Here is a 7,235-nt window from a genome sequence, read left to right as displayed (position 1 = left end):
TAAAAAGTATGACCCTGAATACCCATCATGGCTACATAGTTCATAGAGACTTGAGTTATTATGAACTCGCATCCCCGTATCGGTGCTTAATACTACTCCAAAAAATATACTTAGACAGTGTTTTCAAAACAACCTATTTCTTTGGGTTTATATAATTGCTCAATACTTAGCTTTAAAAGCTCTCTTGGAATCGATGTTCCCTTTTCTTGCTCAAACTCTTTTGGAAATCTTAATTTCCTCTTTTCTTATAGAAGAAACTCTTAGGGAATTCTTTGTTCCCTTATAACGTTTGAGAAATGAACTCATCTATTTACTCTTTACTTAAATTAAACTTGAGTCTTAAAAAAAGTGAAAATATTGCTAACGACTCTTGAAAACTTTTAAGAACTTTTCTCTGACTTGCTTCTTAACTTTTAGACTTGACTCTTAACTTCTTTGACTTTGATCCAAATTTTCCTTGAATTTCATTATGGATTCAAGGTTCATCTGTCATATTTATGGATGATTTCATTATGTTTAGATGTACCTTAGAGTGTTAGAATAATCTAGGAAATATAGGCACATCACTTAGGAACTAGTACGAAAGGTGGGGGAAGAATGGAGAGAACTGGCGTCCCTCCTAGGAGGTATCCTCGGGGAATGACAATTGTTTTCATGGAGAATGACCCTTATAATGCACGAATTGTAACTGATCAAATTTCAATGGGAGTATCAACAATGAACACAAATAATAACTTTTTTTAAAAAAAAATGCACACGAAAGACAATCCACATATATTAACTTTCAACTTCCCAAGTACTTTATGTTCTCTAGATATGTCATTTAGTTTAGTGTCCATTCTTTATCTCTCCCTTAATAATATATTTCACTTCCTTCCTCACCAATTTCTTAAACGATTGATGATTTAAAAATTTCACATAAATCATTTGTCATATTGAATGATAAATTAAGTTTAGAATATAATTGATAAATTATTACTAAATAATAAAAATGCACATCAAAGTAATCTCTTGTATTCATTAGTTTATAGTGAATACACTTAAAGTTTTTTCGTGAAAACTTTTATCAGTCAACTTATAATTATAGGTAAAATAATTATTTTAAATATTATTTTGTTTTTTCCCCTAAACTAATTGCTAGTCAAACTTCAATTACTCTAATCCTATCCCCTCTAATCCAACCAACCAAACCCAACCCACCAAACAATTTTTAAAGGAAAATACTAATTAATACCTAAGATTTTAACAACTTGATAATCAACAACGGCCTATTAACTCGGTCACTCACACCCCTGTTTCCCTATCCCCACAATATATGTCCATCTCTCCCTACAAATCGTTATAAGTAAACCCACATCCTGATTCTCCATTTATGATATATCATATACTAAATTGAATTGTTCAGTGGAAACAATAAAGAAAATGGGTCTGATCAAGCGTCAATGAAATCCTGGAAAGGATGAACTATTGCAGAAGCAAGTAGAGGAACATGGAGCAGAGAACTGGTAATCTATCAGCCAATCGATTCCTAGAAGACCATTAAAATCGTGCAGGAAGCGTTGGAGTAATCATCTTAAACCTCAATTGTATCGTCGACCTTTTACTCAAGAAGAAGATGATACTATTTTCAAAGCTCATGCCAAATTCGGTAATCAATGGGCTATGATAGCATCTTTGTTGCCGATCGAACCAATGACTTGATAAAAAAATCATTGGAATTCCACCTTTAAAAAAAATCATTCTTCCGTGTCAGAATATTGACATTCGAAAAGCCTTAAATTCCTTTGAAAAGATCATTCAGTATAGGTATAGGTTAAAATTTAGGAAGCCGAATCTCATTTGAGCAATTTGGAATTTTCTAAGTTTCCTCAGTTGTGTCTTTATTCGCCTATTGTCCCGCCCTGTCAAAATTTGCCTCTTTCAACATATTAACCAGTAATTCCTTATCCATTAACATCTCTGTGTTCGTATGGATCTGATTTGAGAAATTTGGGTATATTTAGGTTCCCTTGGTGGAGCCTTTATACACACATTGCCCCATTAGGGCAAATTATACCTCTTTCATCAGTTTCACCAGTAATTCCTAATCCTTCAACAATTGTGAGTCCAAATGGATATAATATGAGCAATTCAGATTTAGCTAAGTTACCTCAGTTGAGTCTTAATTTTTCCATTACCCCACTAGGTAAGCTTATGCCTCTTTCATCAGTTTAACCAGTATTGCCTGGTCCTTCAATAACTTTGTGTCTCTCTTTACTTGGATTCAAATCTATCAAGAATTTCAATATGATAAACTAAATCGATCAGGTAGCTCATCTGACACCTGTATCAACATCTAAATCCAATCCATCAAATTTTATGCCCAAAACTTCAATAACATAGAATGATAATTCTGGTCTTACAAGTATGGATAAATAGTTGTTGAGCCCAAATATTTTGAAAGTGTTACAAGAAATGATACGAAAAGAAATTACAAATAATGTGTCTGAGTTAGAGAATCAAAAGGATTCAATGAACATAGAAGCAACAATGGATGCTACTGTCAACAACATTGGCGTTAGCAAATATTGAGTAAAAGTTGAATAAGGAGGAGAAAAAAACTGAAGATATCATAGTTATCATTTTCCTTAAACTTTAATTTTTTATAGTATCTCATAAACTATTTTAGGAATGTAGGATAAGAAAGCAAAACTATCTAGTTCATAAGAAGTGTAAAGACCGAATCACCCCCACCTACCCCACGCCACCCAAACAGATTTAGGAAGAGATTAGAAATGATGAATCTTCAATTAATACTCGACACATGTGATCAATAATTTTTAATAATCATCTATTTAGTTCTAGATGAAAAGTGACATCTTGAAGTACTAATCATGTTCTAAATTGATTCAGACATTCAAATACTTAATTACATATTTGTATGATTGATTATGAGAAAAGTGTATTTACTGAGTAGCAGTTGAATAAAGAACAAAATGACTTCATGTGTAATTAATAACGTAAGCATGTTCTTGTTGTTAAATATAGTCCAAATTTAAAACAATATTTTGTAATCTATACTCATAAAATTCATAACATATTTGAGAAACATTTTTTCAACGGAGCTAGGAAATTTTCTAATGTATCGAGACACAAGTATGTTGTGCTAGTCCAGTATCTCAAATGAAATAATAATGCATAATTTAAGGAAGACCTGATTTGATGAGTTCAATACTCTAATATTACATGTAACATGCAGTCGTAAAAAAATTAATATATGGATTTCGTATGTGCACATTATCTACTTGTTTTTTCTTCCAGTATATGTGAAGTGTGTAAAATTCTTGAGGAATACATATTTAACTAAGAGATGAACAAAAAATGTTGGCAAAAAAATAAGAAATCTTCCAAGTAAGAGTTGTGTTATCCTTGAAATTTCAGAATCTAACATTATTGTTAATATTTCTAAAGAAATACAAAAATGATTCATTTGAGTAGACGACAATCTAAAAAAATTGCATAATACCATACTTCAACAAAATAATAGAAAATATAGAAGACAAGATATTGAACTCTCATCAAGTAACATTTCAATTGTTCGCAGAGAAAGTATCAAAAGATATTGATACAAACTAAAAAAAATATACCATAAAGAAAGTACCATAAGTATAAACCAGTCTTTATTTCATTTTAATATTCACAATAAGATAATAATTTTTTATTTATTATTTATAGAAAAAGCTCAAGATATTACATTAGAAGTAAAAATTAGTGTTTGTGGACAACCTATATACTCCATATCAAACAACTTCTCTTTTACGGAAAGTCAATCTACAAGTTATTTTCTTTTATTTCTCTTTCACATGTATTTTCTTATGTTAGTCATACTTTTTTTTTTTTGAGATATTGTTTTTGATTTGAACATAATTTAATTGAATGTTTCACTTTTAACCTTGTTAAAAAGTGTTGAGAACACAACACGTTTATTTTACCAACACTATCTTATATATGAATCATGTAAAACAAAGTTATGTATAATTGTACCTATATATATATTTTCAATCTGATCTTAGCATAATACAATGTTTCACTAATAAAATAAAGCAAAAGTAGCCTCTTTTGTTCGTTATGTCTATGTAAATAATTCAACTAATATTCTTCTTATCCAAACTCTTAATTAACTCCATATTCGCCCAATTTAGTCTTCAGCTCATAAAAAAACATAAAGCAACATAAGCTAACCGTCATAATTAAAAGTATATATTATATAATCAATTCACCACTATAATCATCATATATCATATCATATATATTCATATAAAAAAGAATCTTATGCCTGCGGGCTGCCTATGTGGCGCAACCACAAACCAAGATTCCCTTTTAAATTATTTATTTTCAAAATTAGTCTTCCCTTTCAGGAAAATTTGTGACTTTTATCAAAAGTTGTGACTTTTACAAAAAGATGTGACTTTTACAAAAAGTTGTGACTTTTGATGAAATGTTACAACTTTTACGAAGAGTTGCAATTTTTATGAAGAGTTGCAATTTTAATGAAGAGTTGCGACTTTTATGAAGAGTTGCATTTTTTATAAAAAAAAGTTGTAACTTTTATGAAAGGTTATAACTTGTCCAAAGAGTTGTGACCATTCCGATAAGGCACAATGAGAATTTACTCACACTACCCTTTGTTGTCTATGAATAGAGGGGTTTTCTCTCGTTTTAACACAAAAAAAATTCAGAACTTCTTCTTCTTCTGCACAATTAAATATTTGTGCACTTTGCTTGTGTTGATGAGCTCTCTGAAAGCATTGGTTTTGTATCAACACATCGGTGAATAGAATCCTTTTGTCCTGAGATGATCTATTCCTTTAAACCTCGGGTACTGGAATGAAATAAGTATCTTAAGGTGACAATATGCACTAAACGGGCTCAACTTTTTCATTTATAATTCATTTTACTATTAAATATCGTGCCATATTTTTACAATCGTTAATTTATGCTTATTTTATTAATTTTTTATTTTTGAGGACATGTTTTAAACTTTGTTATTTATATTTATGTTTTTGATCATTATGTTGAAGTAAACATATACTAATAAAGAGTTTAACGTAATCATTAGACTATTGGTATCATATAGATTAGAATTCTAAACTTGTAAAATAAATGACTTTGATCTTTACAGAGTTTTCAGTGGGTAAAAGATCCATGGGATGTTAAAGAAGGGACTTTGAATGTTCAAAAGTTATGGTGGTTCCACACTACCTTTGAGTTTTATTTATTCAACTTTCGATGTTATCGAGGCATTCAATCGATTAGTGACATCAAAAAAATAAAGGGATGTAGTGGGATGGTAAGTGTTGTACTCAACCTTTATCAAACAGTTAGTGTTAAAATGTTGAGTTGGAGTCAATGAATTACCTCTCAAAGTAAGATGAATATATATGAATGAAATATTAACGAATTAATTATCTCCTCCAAAAATGAGTTTTAACCATATTGATCGAAACATAAATAAAAAAATATGTCTTCTGTCTATCAAAGTAGTGTCATTGACTGCGGTATGATTTTTAATAAAGGACTTTTCAAGATATCATTGAATCCAAATTATTCGAGAGACATACATTATTTCATTGAAATCAAAGAGATATGTTTTTATGTTTTAATAAACTTGTCAAGTACACAACTAATTATATAAGATGTATAATACTTAGATTTTGTATATAGAGGCCTTGAATAGGAGGAAAACTCTCGCATTTGACGAATAAAATGTGTGTAACACCTTTTGAAAATACCAATATAGCTAATGAAACAATTACATATCTTTTCGAATGACTTTGGTGATGAACAACTACAGTAAAATTATATGTACATCTGCAGGCATCGTATCTTTGTCCTCAATTGAGTCTTTCCCTTGCTCACGCACGAGTTAGGGAACATTTAAATCCTCTATGTATAGACAAAACTAAATTAAAGAATTTCAATCTTTATTACAATAGTCTTTTTTCAATTGTTATAATAAATTACTTAAAATAATTATTCTATGTTACTAATTAGTACTTGTTAAATAGATCTATCAATCAATTAATTTTATACTATTGTGCAACAAAATGTTTCACTATTAATATTTAATGCATAGAAATTAACCTATAAACGTCCTTTTTACATGGAGCACTGATAACGTCTATAGAAAAAAGGATTCAAATCGAGATTAAGTTATGAAAAAAAAAGTGCAAACTTTATGGAGAGATTGTGTAAAATAATTTTACACTATAACATTTCTAATAATGTGATAATAAGTAATTTTCTATAATGAACATTAACGGCTAAACCTAAAAAATCATCATTAAGGCATAGAAATTAACCTGTGAACCTCCTTTTTACATGAAGTATTGAAAACATCTATATATAAAATAATTCAAATTTAGGTCATAAGGGATAAATGGTGCAAAAACAATAAATAGATGGTGTAAAATTATTTTACATGATCACGTTGCTTATGATGTGATAATAAGTAATTCTATAATAAATATTAATCGCTAACAAGACAAATTACATAATAACCTATTATGATAATTCAATTTGGAAAATTTAATATGTGACAATGATGTATGTTTAAATTTTTATGTTGTTTTAAGGTTTATTAAGAGTATTATATGTTGTGCATATTTAAAGGACAGGTGCATCTTAAAAATACGTGCATAAACCTTTCTAAATTTTGTTCAGAATTGTTTATATGAATAGCTTATCATGTGCTAAGGTGCACAATCGAAATATGTTATTGTTTCAACTGCAATATTCCTTGGTGTGGAAACTTAGGAACTCCAATGGACCACCATGCCTATCTTTGGAGAAATTCCTATTGTAATTCCTTATAATATATTTATCTAAATTTACTCCCTCTCTTACTCTTTTTTAGTATATATCTTTTATGTTTGGTTGATAATTATTAAGGCTATTTAGATGCAATTACTTTACCATTAATTGTGTAGGAAAATTCACTCAACATGATATATAAATTAAATTTATCTCCTGAAACAAATTCAAAGTTACTTAGAAGATAGAATTGATAAACTTCCTTTGTTTTGGCAATGACTAATATTTATCAACTGATATAACTTTTGAGTGAAATCTATTTTCGATTCACTATTTTCTAATACAAACATTAAGTAAAAATTAGATATTGTTGTGCAACACGTGTGTGTGCGCGCACACACATGCACACATATGTGTGTGGGTGTGCGCATGCATGTGCCTGT

The sequence above is a fragment of the Solanum pennellii genome, chromosome 12 (genome assembly GCF_001406875.1).
Source record: "Solanum pennellii chromosome 12, SPENNV200".
Lineage (NCBI taxonomy): Eukaryota > Viridiplantae > Streptophyta > Magnoliopsida > Solanales > Solanaceae > Solanum > Solanum pennellii.
This window is presented reverse-complemented; position numbering follows the sequence as displayed.